We start from the raw sequence: 18,406 nt of genomic DNA, 5'->3' as shown, positions 1-18,406 counted from the left end.
CCAGGGACTCCTCCGACACAGGAGCTCTGCCGCTGGCATCTCCTGCAGGCTGCCTGGGGTCTGTGGTGTCAGCCCCGACGGGGGCCACTGACCCTCTCCCACTGCCCCCTTCCCACACACCCTCCCGGGCGTAGAACAGGACGTAGGCGCTCTGGCTCAGGGCAGCGGTCTCGTCACAGGCAGTCACCTTGGCATCGTCCATCTTATACCATTGGCCATTGCCCGCTCGGACGTAACAGAGGTAGTGTCCTCGCTCACAGCTCCACCCGGAGTGCACCAGCACAACATAGAGCACGTAGCCCAGTGGCCCTGCCTTCCACTCAGATGTGTAGGGCTGCACGTCCAGGCACGCCACCCTCTGTCAGGCCCACACCTCCTGAGCCCTTTTGGCCCCGCTCACCGGTGTGAACCGCTTCAGCACCAGCACCAGGACCTGGGAGGTGCTGTGCAAAGTCAAGCTCTTGGTGGCAGGCACCTTCCGGAGACAGACAACACAGTTATAGGCATTGTCCACCTCCAGCTTCTCAGGCTTCACCAGCTCTCTCAGAGCTTGCTCCACACTCTGAGCCGCCGTGATATCCAGGCTGATGTCCAGATAAGGGTCGAACGTGTCCGAGACACCGAGGCAGTGGAGACACTGGATCTGAGACCTCCACGTCCCGCCGAAGATCTGACGGATGACAGTGGTGTCCTCGGAGGCATGGCCCGACGGCTGGGATGAACTCAAGCACCCTTGTTGCATGGCATTCAGAGTGAACATCAGAAACTCGAGGGCCTCTTCCTGCTGGTGTCTGTGGAAGCCCGCCAGCAGGTCCTTGCGTAGCCGGATCACCTCTCCCGAGTGAAGGAGGGCTCGGGTCACGTGAGCTCGCATGGCGCAGAGCGTGCAGGCACTGCGGGCGGGACAGAGGGTGGCGTGCTGCTGGGACACCATCCAGCTAGCCAGAGGCAGCGTGTGGCTCAGACACCTCAGCACCGCATTCAGGTAGCAGGTGTTCCCCAGATTCTGAAGCCCAGCCCCCACCCCCCACAGCCCCCTCCAACTCAGGGCGACTTCCTGGCCAGGCGCCAGCCCCGCTGACCCAGGAGCCAAGTCACCCTGCTGGGGATGCCCCAGGGCCGGCGACGGCCCCTCAGGGACAGAGGGTCCCTGAAGGGCATCCCCACCAGCGGCGCTGGGCCCACAACCTTGCCCTCCGGGGAAGAGGTCGAAGGGAGACGGACACGCACCTCCCCCGTGCTCAGAAGCAGCCCCTGGGGCTCTGCACACAAAGCCCACGAGGGTTTCCATCTCCTACCTGCAGCTGCATGCTGACGCCTCCTTTCCCTCAGGCGATCTGGCTCCTTGAAATGGCCTGAGCCCCGCCCCCTCGGGCCTCTGGGGGCTTTCCCTCAGCCCTGCTCCGCACGTGCAAGCTCCTCATTGGCTGAGGCTGCTGAGGGCGTGCCCACTCCCACTCCCGCCATCCAACCACCCACACTTTTCTCAGGGAATTCCCCTTGACGAAGCCCCGCACGCACTTCCAACCTGACCCCCTGGACCAAAGGGCTAAGGATGCAAATAATTCGGGGACATTGGGCCTTCCAACCTTGTCCGCTAGACAGTCACTGCTGGGCTTCCAAGTTCAGCACACAAATGCGGGCTGGGCAGGAATTCCGTGGGCTCAACATTCACATCCTAACACACTTGTGGAAACATAGGTCTGCCCACCTACCCTCTCCCCTTTAGGGGTCTCCCCACCCCAGATCCCTGCCTGAGGACAACCCCTATCCGGACAACAATAAACCCTTGCCTCAACGTTACTCTCCAGTGAGGTCCACTCTAATTTCTATGCTTTCTCCCTGGCCACTCTTCTAGCGTTCAGGGTCCTAGCACCAAAAGATGCCGGCAGAGAGGCACATATGCTTTTCTCCCTTCAGGGCCGTTGGTCAAGGCCCAAAGCCAGCTCCTTTAGAAAAGCATAGGCTTCCTGCAACTTTGGATTCATTTCTTCAGCTCCTTCTCTCTCTCCGTTGCCTTTTTTTCTTCCTTTTCCTTCTTCCATTTTTCCCCCCCACCCCGGTTGGTTTGTTTTGGGTTTTTGAGGGGTTTGTTATTATTATTATTTCTTTTTTAATTTTTTTTAATTTTGTGTCCACTTTATTTTTTTTGTTGCTTTTATTCTGATTCTCTATTTTATATACATTAGTTGACTCATAAGTCATCTTTCCAATTCCAGTGCTCAAAACGCGCTATAACTCAAGGTTTAAAAAAGGTTTCTGCTCTTGGAGGAGGATGACTGTTGCCTTCCTTCTCGGTGTGTGACATGTGTGTTTGTTTGCTCTCGCATCCTGGACATTATGCTTGCCTTCCAGGACTATGGGGGTTTCACCGTCCACGGGTTTACCATAGCTGAAGTGTTGATTCCGCTGATCCTTACTAGGAAAGAACGGCCCTGACCCCACTTTCTTCCTTAGCCTATTGCACCCCTCCCACCTCCCGCTCCCCCATCCCATCCCAGGACCCTACCGCTTTGTACTTTATGATCCAAGTGCTCACACCCCTGCTGTCCTCTTGCCTCCTTCCCATGGCACGGAGAAGCAAGATCAGCCAGTAGTTTTCTCTCTTTTGCACGGATTTCCCCCAGCATAAGGCCACCTTCCCATTCCCTCTGCCATGCCGCTCCAATCGACATTCTTCTGCTTTTTTCTCCTTCTTCTTCTTCTTCTTCAGAGGGTGTGGATGGGGCAAGCAGTAAGTCCATTTGAGACGATGGGGCGGAGGAAGATGGGTGGTGATGATGAGGGCGGGCTGTAGGTGGCTCCACTTCCTTGTGCAGGGCACGTTTGTTCGTGCTCTTGGGGAAGGATACTGCTCATCATTCTTTGTCCTCTCTACGTGCGGAGGGCATGGTGCGGTGTAGGTAACCATGCAGGGGAAACAAGCCATCGGAACGTTCTCTTTTCCTTACCACACCGACTAGCGCAGTCAGGAGCCAGAGTTGTCCCTTGAGGTCTGAGATGTTAAATCGCAAATTCCCGGTCTGCCGTTTGATGGAGGGTTTGGGGTTTGAAACCACTGCTGCATCCTCCAGGAACCCTCGCCAGCGAGCTGAGCTGCAGTTTGCTGCCACCGCTCCTCTGGTCAGCCGCTTAGCTCCTGGAGCCTCCACTAACCAGACCCAGCCAGTTTCCAGGAGCCAAGACTCCTGGTGGTTATGAGCCCAGGGCTGATCGCCAGCCTCTCCCAGAGGCATGTATGTGAACTTCTTACCATCGGTCTGTGTGACACGGACTCTCCTCTGCACTCTGGAGACCACCCCTTCCCGGCAACCAGGGAGCTTAGTCGGTGGGTCTGACTTGGCGGATGCTCACCTGGGAAGTTCTGCCCGTGCGCGGCACCGTTTCCTGTGAACACTCTTGGGAGGTCGTGCCTGATCTCTACATCTGCAGATTCTGAAGAGACTAAAAGGGAAGAGCAGGTGGCAGCTGAGCAAGCTCTGACCAAGGCGGACTTCACCATGAATGGGTCACTTCAGCAGCTGAGTGCAACGCTACTGGATCTGAGGTGCTGGCCTAGTCCACAGGTGGGCAGGCGAGCTCACTGCCTACTCCGCAGATCCCTGTCAAGGCTGGCCTGCAGCGCCCACTGCTCAGGCCACTGGACGGGTAGGCAAAGCACTGCGTGGGCTTCAGCTCTTCTTTCACAGGCTCTTTTCTTGGGTGGGGGCTGTGCTCAGTCCTTGCTGCTGCACAGGCTTTGCTCTGGTTGCGGTGAGCGGGGCGCACTCTCTGGTTGTGGTGCCTGGCCTTCTCGTTGCAGCGGCTTCTCTTCTTATGGAGCATGGGCCCCAGGGCCCCCAGGCTTCAGTGGTGGTAGAGTGTGGGCTCAGGAGCTGTGGCCCCCAGGCTGTGGAGCACAGGCTCGATGGTTGTGGTTCACAGCCTTAGTTCCTCTGAGGCACGTGGGATCTTCCTGGACCATGGATTGAACACATGTCTGCTGCATTGGCAGGATTCTTTACCATGAGCCATTATGGAAACTCCACAAAGTCTTAAAATGGAAATTGGTTGACAGAAAATAAGCAGTTTCTAAATAAATAAATAAATATGTCTACTCATGAGAATGTTCTGTGACTTTTGTTTTTTTCCTTTCACATAAGAGGAAAATTTCCTAATTCATAATTCATTATGTTCTTCCCTCAAACAACATTTGAAACTGCTAATTTTATTAGCTAAGCTTGATCCAGTTTTTAAAATACTTTTCTCCCACTTTCCCCTATGCACTGTACATTCATTATCAATTGAGATAATATTTTATCATTGTTCAGTCACTCAGTCATGTCCAACTCTTTTTGACCCAATGGACTGCAGCACACCAGGCTTCCCTGTCCTTCACCATCTCCCAGAGATTATATTTATATACTTCATATGGATAGGAGGATAATCAGTTGACTTCATCCTTGAATTATTTCTCTGAATCTGACATATTAATATTCTGGTAAGATATAAGACACTTAACTGACTTCAGCATAATAAAAAATAATAGAATCAGGTGACCATATCTTAAGACTGATTATAAAAGCAGCAGCCATGTTGATGAGGAGCGGTGACACACTGGGGGACATTTTATGTGGTGAGAGAGGAGCGCTGGCCTCAGGGATTTAAAGGGCTGCTTGAAAACAGAGGAACTCAGCTCAGTGGCTGGACCTCCTGGGAGTCGCTTCCCAGGGACACACAGGACAGAGTCCTGAGCATCCTGAGTGCCCAAAAGGCGGTCTGAAGCGGTGGCCAGGGCACCCCTCTGTGTATCAGTGGAGATGGTAGCTGTATTGTGTATCTGTACGAGTCTATATAAGGTGACTCTGCATGCAGAAAAGTAAATTTGACTAAATGGCAGATGGCCTCAGCTCTAATAGTAAGATCTTTTCTTAAATCAATTTCTTTCTCCTCTCAGCTTCTCCATCTGAAAGGAGTTACTCTTCATGAGACCCATTCTCTTTTAATTCCCTTCTTCAAAGCCTCAAATTTTGTAGCTTTTTTTCAGTAAGTATCTTTCCATGTTTATTCCTCAGACAAGACAAGCAAGAGTAAATTTTTCTTATTGGACTTTAAAGATAAATACTTTTAAAATCAGACGTTCCAAAAGTTCTAAATTCATTCATGTTCTCACTTTAGTATCCTCATTCCTAAGCCTGTAATGAGCATTTTTACCTGATTCAAACACAAATCTGAGGGGTGAATTGGTGGGGGGACTCCACAGACCCCTGGAATTTTGAACTCTCGATAGTTAGATCTCCTTTTAGGTAAGTGTTAGCAGCCAATGGAGCAAGGCGCAAATAGTGCCAGATTACAGGGCTGACAGCGGGGAAAAGACAATTTATTGATGATAGAAAAGATCTGCCTTCTGACAAGCAGGCGCCGCTCAAGGTGAGGCAAACAGAAGTGCCTGCAGACACAGAGCCGCGTGCGCAGGGAGCGGGATGCTTCAGACACACCGGTTATCAGCCCAGCCATCAGAAAGGGGTCGTTCCTTGACCTGACTCCTGCTTCCTGTTTCTTTAACTCCCTGTGTTTTGGGGCTGCCCTGCTGAGTTGGACTCCCCTTTGCTTTTCCTAGATCTCCTTGGGGCCTTCTCACACCGCCCGGCAGCAGGCAGGAAGCAGCAGCGCCATTGGGCAGGTCTGCTCCTGTAACTCTTCTGGCAGCCGTGCGGCTGGGACAGCGCGCTGAGCGTCCACCATCCCTCTCATGGGACCAAGGGTCAGAATGGGGAAGATGGTAGGACTGGCTTTGCTTTCTTTCACTCCCTGGCTAGGAGCTCTTAACCTGAGGGATTTGGAGAGCCCAGGGAGCCTGTGGCCTCCCTGAAGTGATGCATAAAATGCGTCTGTGCACAAACTTTTGTTCAGATAAGAGTAAATGCCCTGGATTCACCCCTTCAGAATATTTTATCTTTGTTCCTAATCTGTACAGATCCTATGCTTTGAAGCTGCAGTGATTTCATCACACTTCCACTGCTGCAAGTCCCTAGTAAACCCAGCTTTCAGAATCAAGAGAAGCTGGTGGCTGACAAGGCTTAAAAGCATCCTTTGGAGTACCTAGAATCAAGAGCATTTGACTGTACTCTACTGGAACATTTTAAGGTCTAGTAGTTTGCTTTTCACTTGTGAGCAGCTAGGTCGAATTGTTTCCAAACAAGAAAACCGAAGTAAAGTCTATGTGTCTGACCAGGGTTACAGGACGCAAACTATTTTAGGGCGGGTCCCAGGTCGGCCTGAGATTCTGTCATTACCAGGAATCAAAGTAGCAAAGAGCATTTGTGACACAAACCCTAAAGCGTTTTATTACTGGATAATTTGGGTTGGGAAGGTTCCCTAGAGAAGAGAATGGCAACTCACTCCAGTGTTCTTGCCTGGAGAATTCCATGGGCAGAGGAGCCTGGCGGGCTACAGTCTAAGGGATCGCAAAGAGTCGGACACGACTGAGTGACTTTCACTTTCTTTTTTCAGTTTGGATCTAGAGAGAGGTAACATTTTTTCTGTGGATATTTGTAAATGCTTCCTACAGATCCAGTTATATGGCTTTGTGTTCTTCTGAAATTGCTCCCATGACATTGATCTGAACTTCATACATTTATGTACCAAATTACTCTGTTTTCTGTGCAATGGTGGTAAAACAGTTTAAAAGCAAGTAAACAAGCCAAAGCCCGTGAACTGTGTTCCAAACAGGCTGAAAGCGCCACCTACTGTCCAATCTGTAGAGGTGCCCGAGGAATGTAGTCTGAGCCTTATGGACTGAGAGCCATAGGAACTAGGATATTAAGGTAAGTTAGACTCACATCTGACTATACTTTCTACTTATATGCTATTTATAATGAGTTATGTAGTTATATTTATGCTCTCTCCTGAGCATTCTCAATCTTTGGTTACAGAAAGTAAGATATTGAAAATCACTGAGCTGTGGCAGATGTAAAAAAGAGTATCAGGCTATCATATGCTTTCCACGGGTCCCGATTTTCCCACACCTTTAGAGTTCTGGAGCAAAAATGCTCTTTGCCACTTTTATTCCTAGTAACGACTGAGGCCCAGAGTTCCCTGAGTGGCCCCTCCTGCTGGGGACTTGACTGTATTTATTTTACATGTGTTTAAGAGATGACAGAAAAAGAGAAAGCTCTAAAATGGCAAAAGCTTTCAGGACCACCAAAAGGGTGGTTTTCAGTGTTGGTTTGAGTGTTTTGCTTTTAATGGAACAATCCATTATAGAACAGGCCAAAATAAGTTTAGAGAATAAAGTGTACTTTTGCTACCTCTGAGAGCTACTAATTAAAATATGTCTTTACTATGGGCCTGGCACAAATTCAGACTTGCCTTAGACAGGTGACTGACCTCCAGGCTGCCTTAAACCCAGCCGGTGTTCAGGGAGTGGCCGGTGACTGGAGGCACAGCAGCGTGCAGCCGGCGTCTCACTGTTTGTGCTGCTCGTGTGCTCTTTCTGTCTCTAGGCCTTCAGCAGGTATTCACTCTCTTCTACGCAGCTTATTATTTGCTTGACTCTGAAATACATTGGTTCGGTTTTTATGATAAGCTGGTTCTGTACAGTCATATGTAAAGTGTTTGTTTAAATACAAACAACATGCAATACTGCTGGGAGCAGGAGCTCTGCCCATGGCAAAGGTCATGAGGAAGGAGGCTCGGCATACGCAAAGGCGGCATCGAGCCTCAGGAGTCCCCCTGGAAATTCTCGGGCATCTACCCCCAAAACCAGTGTCTGCCTACTTTCTGCTTTGTGCTCTCACCTACACCTCTGACTTTATGGGGGGCTGTCCCCCACTACCTCTCTCTGAAAAAAAGAGTTAACTTACAGCTCTAGTTAATAAAGTTCCTGGGTGTGATAGTGTTTCAGCCTACAAACTCCTTTGAAGTCCTCTAGCCTGCCTGAATAGCTTTTTCCGGCCGCATGTGATTGCTCAGAGCCTCCCAACTGTGAGAGGCATGAGATGTTCTAAACTGTCTAAACACAGATTCCTTTGAGCAGTTAAAAGATTGATTAGAAATTGTATTGGTGAAGGGTTTTTCACTTGTTGGGCCAATGTTTGCTGCTAAGTTTCCATATCCCTTACCTGCTGTGTCCCTGGCAGTGTATTGATTAATATGATTGGTGTAAGTAGTAGCTTTAATGTTGGTAACCTTGGACCCTTGAGTTAATCCTTTTTCTTGTTATAGCCCACCACACCTTTGCTCTGTAGGAATGCAACTTTATCTAATGCTTTTGAGGGTGGTGCCTGACTAATCACCTTTAGAGAAAAATAAGTTTTCTGAAGAAAGGGTCTTAAAATGTTAACAGGCCTCCGGGCCAGAAGATGATGCAAATCACCTAAACTTTTGCATATGATAAGTTTGCAGGAAGAAAGCCTGGCTTACTGCATGACTCTACCCCTTCCCGCGTTATCCTCTATGCATAACTTAAGGTATAAAACCTACTTTGGAAAATAAAGTGCGGGCCTTGTTCACCGAAACTTGGTCTCCCCATGTCATTCTTTCTCTTACCTTCTGGCTGAATTATTCAGCCTCTTTTCTCCGCTGAATTTCCTCACTGACCTATCCTTATTCTATTACTCTTTATATCCTTAATTAACATTTAATTAAGCAGTTGTTTCCTGATTCTCGCCGACGCCATCCCCACTTCAAATTCCCTGGATCCACCGGGGCTGGGCCCCGGCACAATACAAAATACAATCTTGTTCAAGTTCCTCCTGAGTTAAAAGTACACACACCAAAAAAAAAAAAAAAAAACCTGGATAATTTAGCGTAAAAGTAGAATTTCTCTTTCATCCTTATCAAAGGATGTTTGTATATATTTGTTCATTTGTATATATTCCTCCAGCTTTTTAAAAACATTTTCAAATATATATTTACACACAGATAATATAGGTTCATTTTTAGTTCAGTCAGACAAATAATGTGTGTTGTTTTACAACTTGCTTTAGTCATGTAACAGTATGACTTTGAGGTGTCACCATTTCGTGTTTGGAGGTTTTCCAGTGGTTTTCAATAGGAATATAAAAATCTTTCTTTAGAACAACATGATTCTGCTATAAGCAAACTAGGTTCATCTAGCATGCACATTCAGGGAAATTCAGAAATGTCTTTAGTTGCCCTGCACATCCCACCATCAGTAATGGAGGAAACTGCAAGCAAGGAAAGTCTCAGTAATGAACACCAGGCATCCCGTTAACCCAGCGCTAAAGGAGGAGGGCGGGGCGAGGACAGCTCACGGGCTGGAGCGAAGGTCTTGTGATGCCTGTGTCTCCAGCCTGGCCGGTAGCAGCCGAGAGAATCCAGGAAAGAGAGACGGTAGGAGGGAACAGTTGGAGGGCAGGAAACGGGCCTCCTGGCGGCAAAGCACAAAGGTCGCAGCAGAGCCTGGGGAGGAGGAGCGGGTCTTCGGGAGGAGCCAGGAGTCCTAGGAGAGACACCAGGAGGAGGCTCCTCCCGCTCACCCCACCCCAGAAGGTGCCCAGGGGCCGGGTGCGGGGTCGCACCCGCTCCCCTCACTAAGACTGTGCCCTTCAGGCTGGTCTCGGTCTTCTTGTTTCACTTGAGTGATTCAATTATGCCTCCCCTGTAATTTCAGGTTGGGTCTTCTCTGCCTGCCTTCCCCTCACTTTTCACTCTGGCCTCAGTCTTCATTTTTTTCTGGCAAAAATATGGTCAGCAGGCAGAGTTGACTGCATAAAAGGCAAAGGTCTGCCTCTGAGGAGTAATATATACTCATATCGCTATGCTAGTTTATTTATATTTATTAATATAATTTAGTATAACACAATGCTACATAAATATATGCATATATAATATAATAAATAATTAAATGTTATGTACTATTATTATTTTAATATAATATTTATATATCAATGATATATGTTAATATTAATAATATATAGGTTGATTTAGTTAATGACACCCCTGGTGAGAAGACTAATGAAGACTAAAAAAGTCAGAAAAAGACAGAAATTTGAAGATCTTTGAGAAAACTTCATGCTCACGATGTAAATGGCGAGACGTGCATGAAGGTTCTTGTCCAGGGCTCCTCACAGGCTTCTCCAGACCCCTGTTATGGTCAGCAGTGAGAGAGGGAGCGAGGGTCCGGGCAAAGCCCCCAGGCCGAGGCCGGGCTGCGCCCCCCACCAGTCTCCTTCCTTCTGTCACCGTGCGTCACCTCCTCACTTACACTAGTGTAAACGAGTGTTATCACTTCTCCCACAGAATGAAGGGTGTGTGTTGCAGGAGAGCTGGAGTGAGCTCACTGGTGACACAAATCTTAAAACTATAGAGAGAGGGAGTTGGAGGGAGGGAGACAGATAAATAGACTTATGTGCCCTGGCTTTAGACTGTAGTGTGAAATTTATGATATTAAAACTGGTTAGCCTTTAGCTTGTATTTTTATCAGTGCCTGTATTAAACAATTGATCAGTCACCTAAATATCATAGATTCTAAATCATAAACTAGGATTTTAAAATACTGTAGTTTTCTGTATTACCAAAATGCACTTTTGAAGCCAATGTTCAAATCATCCAGTGTCTTATTTTTGTGTTCGGTCACATGTTGTTCTCTTTTTTAACTTTTACTTTGTATTTGGGGTGTAGCCCGTTAACAAACAGTGTTGTGACAGTCTCAAGTGACACCAAGGGGAGCAGTTCAGCCAAACACACGCATGCGTCTTTTCTCCCCCAAACTCCGCTCCCTTCGAGGCTGCTACATAGCATTGACATCCACGTGCCAAACAGTGCGTCCTTGTTGATTCCGAACCAAAGCAGACATTTGTTGCATCATCAGAGACTCTGTCAGAATCCTTCCTAGAGGTTAGCGAGGAGTTTCCTGGAAAACACTCAGCCCACCCCCTGTTGCCAGAGGAAGGGTGTTTATATACAGGTGTTAGTTTTGAGAGAATTTGGTGAACTGGACCAGCTCGTACAGAGATGGAAACAGCTTGTCACCATCAACATTGTCACCATTCCCCAGTAGGTTCAGCCTCCCCTGAATGCGCCCTGAGTCCTGACCGCTGAGCAGGCCAAGCCCCCTCTCAGCCCCCAGCACCTCCTCCCACAGGGCCCAGCCCACAGGAGTCGGAGGGACTGACCGCTCGTCCCCTCCTCCCCCTACCCAAGGGCCTGCCCGAGCCAGCTCCCTGCTCAGGTTGAAGGAGGAAGAAGGCCCAGCGGCAGCCCCAGAAAAAGTGCACAGGGGCCCCTCCATTCCCAGGAGTGCAGGCTCATCGTGCAGGGCCTAGGGGACACGGGGGTGGGAGGAGCCTCAGCGCTGGACACTGGGAGCTTGTCCGCTGAACAGACTCAGGGACTGCCTGTTGGCCATGGGATCTGAGGAACAGGAGAGATTTGGTTGGACTGGGGCTAGCTGGGAGGGTTTGCCATGGTCTAAAGCACAGGCTGTGTCTCTCTGGGCTGAAAATATTAACCACTGAGCACTAGCTCCCACCAAAAGAGGGTATTGGTTAGAGGTGTCCTGAGATGTAAGAGCTTCTTAGGGAGACAAGAGGAGATACTAGGAGGATGTGAAATGCCTTGTAGAGCCTGAACCACAGGCCCAGCCTTCTGACCCCAGTTTTGAGAGGTAGCAGTTTCTTATGCACGTCCCTGGTGGCTCAGATGGTAAAGAATACACCTGTAACGTAGGAGACCTGGGTTCGATCTCTGAGTCGAGAAGATCCCCTGGAGAAGGAAATGACAACCCACTCCAGTATTCTTACCTGGAAAATCCCATGGACAAAGGAGCCTGGTGGGCTGCAGTCCATGGGGTCGCAGGGACATGATTGAGAGACTAACACCCTTTCAGGTGAGGGCAGCTGGTTTGCTTGGGCCTGATTTGGAATGGGCACAGGTGAGTGTTGCTTCTGACAAGTGAAAGAGGCTTTGGGCCTAGAAAAGGAAACAGTAGTCTCAGAGGCCCTTGCTAAATCATCTAACTTCGGGGAAAACAAAACCAAACTTTAGGTCCCACCCTGATGCTCCAGGCTGGTTGCATCTACCTGGGACTTATCACCCCTTGTCTAGAGGATTTAACACTCCCTGCCCAACTACAAATGCCATCTCAACTAAAGAATACCCAAAACATCCCGCCTGACTAACATTTCCCTTATTGCTTCCATGAACCTCCCTTTAAATATGAAGCCTCCCTGATCCCTCTCAGGCTCAGCCTGGTCACTAGGCCAACTGACGCCCTTCCTTGCCTGAAAAAAGGTAACCTACTTCTGTTGAGGTTGTCTCTCCTTTTCTGCCTCAGCCCAATCTATAACTTACAACCAGCACTGTCCGAGAGAAAAGGTCAAACAGGTGCTCCCAGGGAGTCAAGACACGGGCTGCTTAGTCAGCAAGACAGCTGTGAGGGGGTGGAGTGGGCACCCTGCGGGGCCTCTCCCACTGTCCCCAGGTGCCCTGCAGTTCCAAGCTTTGGCCTGAAAGCATCATAGAGAAGGACCCTTTGTATTCTACCTATTACGAGTTAAGGACTAAAGGAATGTTGCCTATAAGCCTGTACATAAAGTCCCATCTCTGGGAGCCCTGCATCCCAGGTAATGAGCACCAAGCTAAATTAATAACTTTGTTTAACTCACAGGAAACTTCCTGACCAGACTCACCTGTGAATCACGACAGGGAGGCAGACATTAACACATCCCCTCTGGAGCCTGATGAGAATGAGGAAATATTTGACTTTCCTCCCCCACCACCTTTGAGAATTAATATAAAGAAAGCCTGAATTCTAACTCAGGCAAGATGTGTCCTGGGACAAGGGTCCTGGGCTTCTGAATAAAGTAACTATTCCTTGCCCTAAGAACTCATCTCTCAATTTATTGGCCTGTCGTGAGGTGAGCAGGACAAGATTGCACTCAGTTACAGAAGAGCTGACAGTCTTGCTCTTTTTGGAGAAGATTTCCTTTTTCATTCATTTAGTCATTCATCATGTATTTAAGTCCTGCTCAGAGCCAGGCCCTGCCGAACTCACCCTTGGAGCTCAGACCTCACCGGGTCCACGACGCCTTTCTTGATCCCATGCTCTGCCCGCACCATTTTCTGCCTCACCCAGGACCCCTCAAGTCTTTAAGCACACTGCGATGAGCTCTCCAGCTTGTGAGCCCTGTGAGGACCTCGAACAGATGCAGAACGGGGCTCAGCAAATGTGATGACCAATAATCAAATCAATGAGCTGGTCAAACACAAACCAGGTTTAGGTCACATTCACCAAAGGTCGTCTTCTTCTCCCTCCTTCCAGAGACAGAGTTTCAGGGGGACCTTTACCAGGAGCCCAAGGATCTTCTCTGACACTAACCTCATCCAAAACGTTAATAGTCTGGGTGGATTTTATTTTCAATTTTATTTCTTTTTACACTTAAAGTCACTTCATGACTATTCCACTGAATACTGAGTAACTTAATGATCACTTCTGTTGTGTCTGGGCCAAGAAAACCCAATACGCGGGTAGGATACTGAGGAGGAGAAAGTCAGGGGAAAGCGGGGGGCGGGGGGTGAAACAGCAGAGGCAAGAGGCCCCCACCCCCATTCTCACTGCCCTCCCCACCCCCTTTGTACTTAACCAACCTGACTGTGATTACCGGGGTCCAGATGTCTCCGTGCTAGATGTTCTGTCCTTTAGAGCCAGCTGTAGAGGTCACAGTACAAATCTAAGTTCTGGGGCCCCTGAGTGATCCAGGAGCAGTCACCTGTGCCTTCAGAGGGTCAGTTTCTGACCCACAGTGATGCTCTCCCAGAGTCGGGTATGAGTTGGTGGCCAGCCCTGCTCACCGTGAGATGCTGCAGCTCTTGCTCTGCCCTGAAACCCCTCCCTGCAGCCTGGCTGTGTTCAGGGAACACCTGGACAAAACAGGCATGAGCGAGTAGGAGAGAATGGGCGCTTCAGGGGCAGAAGAGATGCAGAGAAACTTGATTTCACTCTGGCCACTTTCAACTGGTCCCAGCCTAATGCCACTTGTCATACACCCTGAGTGGACACGACCTCCTGGGAGCTCAGAGGACTCTCCTGAGAACTGGGATGTGGAGCTCTGGAGGATGGGGCTGGGAAGCCCCCAACATCAGGCTGGGGCTCTGGGGCTCTGAAGCTGGCCTGGGGAGTGGAGCTGGGCCTGGCAGGTTTGCACTGTAGACTGTCGGGTGTCTGATTGAAGCTGCTGACATCCGTGGTCACACCTCCGTCAACCATCTGACCATTTCTGATCCCAGCAGTTGAGCAGGGCTGGCCTGGCAGGCATGCAACTGAGACAGGAGCTCAGTGTGGGCGGCTCCTCTGCCTGCCTCTGCTCTCCTCTCTCCTGGTCTCTCTCCTTCTCCACCTCTGCACCACCCACCCCCCCCCCCCACCACCATGTAGTTCTCTTCTTAGGCTGCCATGGGGAGGCCCATGTGGAGTCTGGGTCGGGTGGGTGGTCCGGAGGGTCCTGAGAAGGGGTGTCGTGGCTGGGCTGGTTTCTCTATGCTCGCCGGTGGCTCAGGGTCCATGAGGCAAAGAGGCTCCCTGCACAAAGATGGTTCCTAGTGAAGTAGACTGAGCGACAATGGTTATTTTATATGCTGTGAGTTTTTCACAATTAAAAAGAAAAGAACTTGGGGTGTGTGTGTGTGTGTGTGTGTGTGAATTATAATGGCCTAGAAAGGAAAATTCTCAAGTCAAACAAAGGAATGAATCGTGTGCTAAACCGTAGATGAGTCTCAAAGACATAGCACCACGTGTAATAAACCAGCATACGTGGCCACCGTTGTACAAATCCATGTACTTTAAATATGCAGAATAGGCAAATCATTAGGGTCAAAAAGCACACAGACAATTGCCAAAAGCTGGGGGAAGGCAGAAGGGGACGTGCCTGTTTAGTGGGTAGTGGCTTTCTCTGCGAGGAGATGAAGTGCTCTGATTTAGATAGCGGTGATAGCGGCACAGCTTTGCACACAGATGATGAATCACTGAGCTGTACATTTTACAGAGTAAATTTTATGATATGTGAATTAGATTCCAACTTAAAAATTGTGATTGATAGAGGATTGGTTTGTTTTTTTTTTAAGAATTCACACAAGAAACACATCTTATCCTGAGTTTTGTTTGGTTCTCACCCTTCTAACGTCTGTAGGCAAACAAACATCTGGACAGGGATGAGGATTCAGGTTTCCTCCTTCAGGGACTGACTTTTCTGAGCTTCCCTTCATCACCAAACAACAAGGATCCTCAGCCTCCACAGGAGCTGCTCTCCATGTTCCTATCGTCCCCTCTCCTTCTCCTCCCCCTGCTCTGATGGGCTTCTTCCCTCCAGCTCTGCCTCCTGAGTTCAGTCTGGGCTCCTCTCACCAGTGCTCTTGCTGGGCTCCTGACCACCCTCTGACTGCAGCCTCTCCTCCCTCCTGTTCGCTTTCTCCCTGTGATAACTAATCTGCTTCAACTGCAGTTCTGAACATGTGCGTTCTCTACTCACAGCATCTGAGTAGCTCCCACTTCCCAGGAAGGATAGTGGCATCCCAGGCCAGGCTCTAAATGCCCTTCACTGTCTCTCCCCTGCCCCCTTCCTCTGCCAGCCCTCACCCCCTGCGTCCACCCCACAGTCCACACCACCTCTGACATCATCCAGGAGTTGAGATGAATGCTCTGCCTTCACATCTGCCTTTCTGGGGGAACTTGCTCTCTGATGCACCTACCACTGGCCCCGGCTCTGGATTCCTGGCTGCTGAACTGCATTCCTCCGAGGCCTTGCCTTGAAAAGCATCTGCTCTGCTGATTTTCCTGACTCCCTCGGGCTGTGTTGTAACTCCTTGTCTTTCTTCTGGTCCTGTGTGCCTTTTCTCAGTGAGCACGTGCCACATGGTGGGGCACTTACGTCTTTTCTGATGCCCCTCTTAGGCCCAGGGCTTCCTGAGGACAGGAATCCAGGCCCCACGACTCTCCATGACTCTCTCAGGCCTGGAGGTGCTCACTGCTCACCTGCACGGTGACTGAAGGCTGTGGCTCCCCCTTCAGGCTTGCAGGGCCATCTGGGTCTCATCTCAGGCACTGTCCGTGCTGTGGGGGAGCAGCTTTCACGCCAAGAAAGCCCCCCGCGCTCTTGTTGCAGAGACAGGCTCTGGGAGGCACGGGCGTCAGGGGTTGTGGCTCCGGGCTCTACAGGAGCAATAGTCGTGGTGCGCGGACTTAGCTGCACGGCAGCGTGTGGCATCTTTCTGGATCGAACCTGTGTCTCTTGTGTTGGCAGGCAGATTCTTTACCACTGAGTCAGCAGGGATGCCTGAGATTACACATTTCTGACTTCTGCCGATTTTGCTGAGGCCCAAGGACCGTTGAAGTATCAAGAAACACCCAAGAGCAGCCGGGCCACTCGTCTTACACACGTGGAAGCCAACACCAGCGGAGCACATAGATGGTGTCCCTCAGTGCGTGGCACACCTCGGGCTGGGGTCCTCACTCCACGCCCAGGGTCTCTCCTGAGCCCACTGCTTCCTCCCCCAGGTCAGAGGAGAGCACGGGGACCCACGCCAGGCCTCTCAGGGTCTGTGAGCCCCGGGAGGCATGGCTTAGTGTCTGGGGGTCAGACAGAGCCCTTATCAGAGGGGCTGAGAGGGGCGGGAGCTCGGCCGGCTCCTCTCCTGTGGCCCAGCTGCATCTTCTGCAGGTTCACTTTCTACTCCTCATGGTGACCAATAATTTATACCTTCCCAAGGACATCCCTTCCATATTTTAACAAGTGTAGTGAAGGGTCCTTCCTGTCATTGTATATTTTATTTGCCACCAGAGCTTTGAACAAGCAGTGACACACTCTGTCAAGCCCTCATGTAATTGTAGACCCTTCTAAGAAGGATTCAAGATAAAACTTTAAAAAAAAAAGCTCCTAGGCAATTGAACCACTTGAGTTGTGATATAAAATCATTTCCTTTAATCTAGTTTATTCATTGTGGATAGCACTCCAGAATAATACTTTAAAAGCCACCATGGTCTTTTTGCCTTTATTTCTGAAGGTCTTTGCTGGTGGACCCCATTTGTCTGAGGAGATCAGTATATGAACATGAAACAGCATCATTTCCAGTCTGATGAAAGTTGCCATTTTCCTCTTCTCTGCAAGGGAAACACCACCTCGGCTCACCCCGCAGCTATTTCACACTGTCAGGAATGGAGGCCAAAAAAGCCCCTGTGCTGTACTCATAAGTGTAACTGGATCCCTTAGAAACCAGCCAACTAATCTCCACCCTCAGGGGCTTTAATACCTTGCTACTCAAAGTGCAGCCAGGGGTCTGCAGGAATTGGCATTTCCTGGGAGCTTGTGAGAAATGCAGAGCCCCAGGCCTATCCCATCACTGCATCCAAGGCCATAAGTATCCTTTACATCACTGAAAGGAAGGGAAGACTGAAGACCCTGAGGCAAAGCTCAGTGCTTCATCTTTCTCAGCAATTGTGAGAGCGCATATCGTCCTTCCACCATTTTCTTTTTTTTAACTGATGCATAGTTGACATATCCCTTCATATTCATTTTGGATGTGCAACATAATGACTCAATATTTGTATGTATTGTGAAATTATCACCATGATGAGTCCATCTCATGCCCATCATCTCACATTGTTACATCCTTTGTGTGTGTGTGATGAGGACTTTTTAGATTCCCTCTTTTAGCAACTTTCAAATATACAAAATAATTTTTTAAAATAGTATTATTAGCTATAGCTGCCATGCTACACATTATGATCCCATGAGTTATTTTTCTGTAATTGGAAGTTTGTACCTTTTGACCACCTTCACCTTCTTCACACACCCCTACAGCCCACCTTCTGCAAACACCAAGCTGGCCCTGTATTGAGGACCTTGGTGCTTTGCTTTTTATTTTATTTATTTTTTTAAGATGCCACATGTAAGTGAGCTCACCCTTTTTCTGTGCACCTGTAAGACTAGTGCAGGTCTTAGTAGGTCCTGGATCTGTTACCCTCTCAACATTCCATGTGGAATCTTGGGCTGCTGTGTGAGAATAATCATTCAGTGGAAGGTAAACTGGGTAAGATGGGAATGTGATCTCCTCCCACCGCCTGTCATGGGGAAGATTCTCCCAGGCCTGGTGTGTGGCTCTGGGGCACTTCCACTCCACATCAGTAAAGTGTGTGGTCATTCAGTAATGTCTCTGTTTCCAACAATCGTGATAATGGACATCACCTTTGATAAATGCTTCATTAATTAGAGCAACTGCTGTTTGGAAACACAAGTCCAGGCTTGAATCTCTCCCTTTGAAATATCAAACATCCGGCAGGAAAACTCTAAGGGGTGACTTGCTACAAGAGGGTGCAGGGAGAGCAAAAATGTGGAACAGGATGAAGATTACATAGAATTAGGGGACTTCTGGTTACAGACACTACAGGTTAGTAACACTTCAGGTAAAA

The 18,406-nt window shown here is 49.3% G+C and overlaps 2 long non-coding RNA genes and 1 pseudogene across 2 annotated transcripts; 1 reads left to right on the top strand and 2 right to left on the bottom strand.

The window, feature by feature from the left end:
- LOC129647376 (ubiquitin carboxyl-terminal hydrolase 17-like protein 6) overlaps window positions 1–5,724 on the bottom strand; it is a 6,027-nt pseudogene extending 303 nt beyond the window's left edge.
- Window positions 5,725–6,077: 353 nt separating this feature from the next.
- LOC129647979 (uncharacterized) lies at window positions 6,078–16,782 on the top strand. Its single transcript, XR_008712602.1, has 3 exons — window positions 6,078–6,509; window positions 6,712–6,806; window positions 16,242–16,782. It is a non-coding gene; the product is annotated as an uncharacterized LOC129647979 (long non-coding RNA).
- On the bottom strand, window positions 10,485–13,073 carry LOC129647978 (uncharacterized). Its single transcript, XR_008712601.1, has 3 exons — window positions 12,636–13,073; window positions 11,748–11,916; window positions 10,485–10,881 (listed from the first exon to the last, which is right to left on the bottom strand). It is a non-coding gene; the product is annotated as an uncharacterized LOC129647978 (long non-coding RNA).
- Window positions 16,783–18,406: the final 1,624 nt, after the last annotated feature.

The sequence above is a fragment of the Bubalus kerabau genome, chromosome 3 (genome assembly GCF_029407905.1).
Source record: "Bubalus kerabau isolate K-KA32 ecotype Philippines breed swamp buffalo chromosome 3, PCC_UOA_SB_1v2, whole genome shotgun sequence".
Taxonomy (NCBI): Eukaryota; Metazoa; Chordata; class Mammalia; order Artiodactyla; family Bovidae; genus Bubalus; species Bubalus kerabau.
This window is presented reverse-complemented; position numbering and strand designations above follow the sequence as displayed.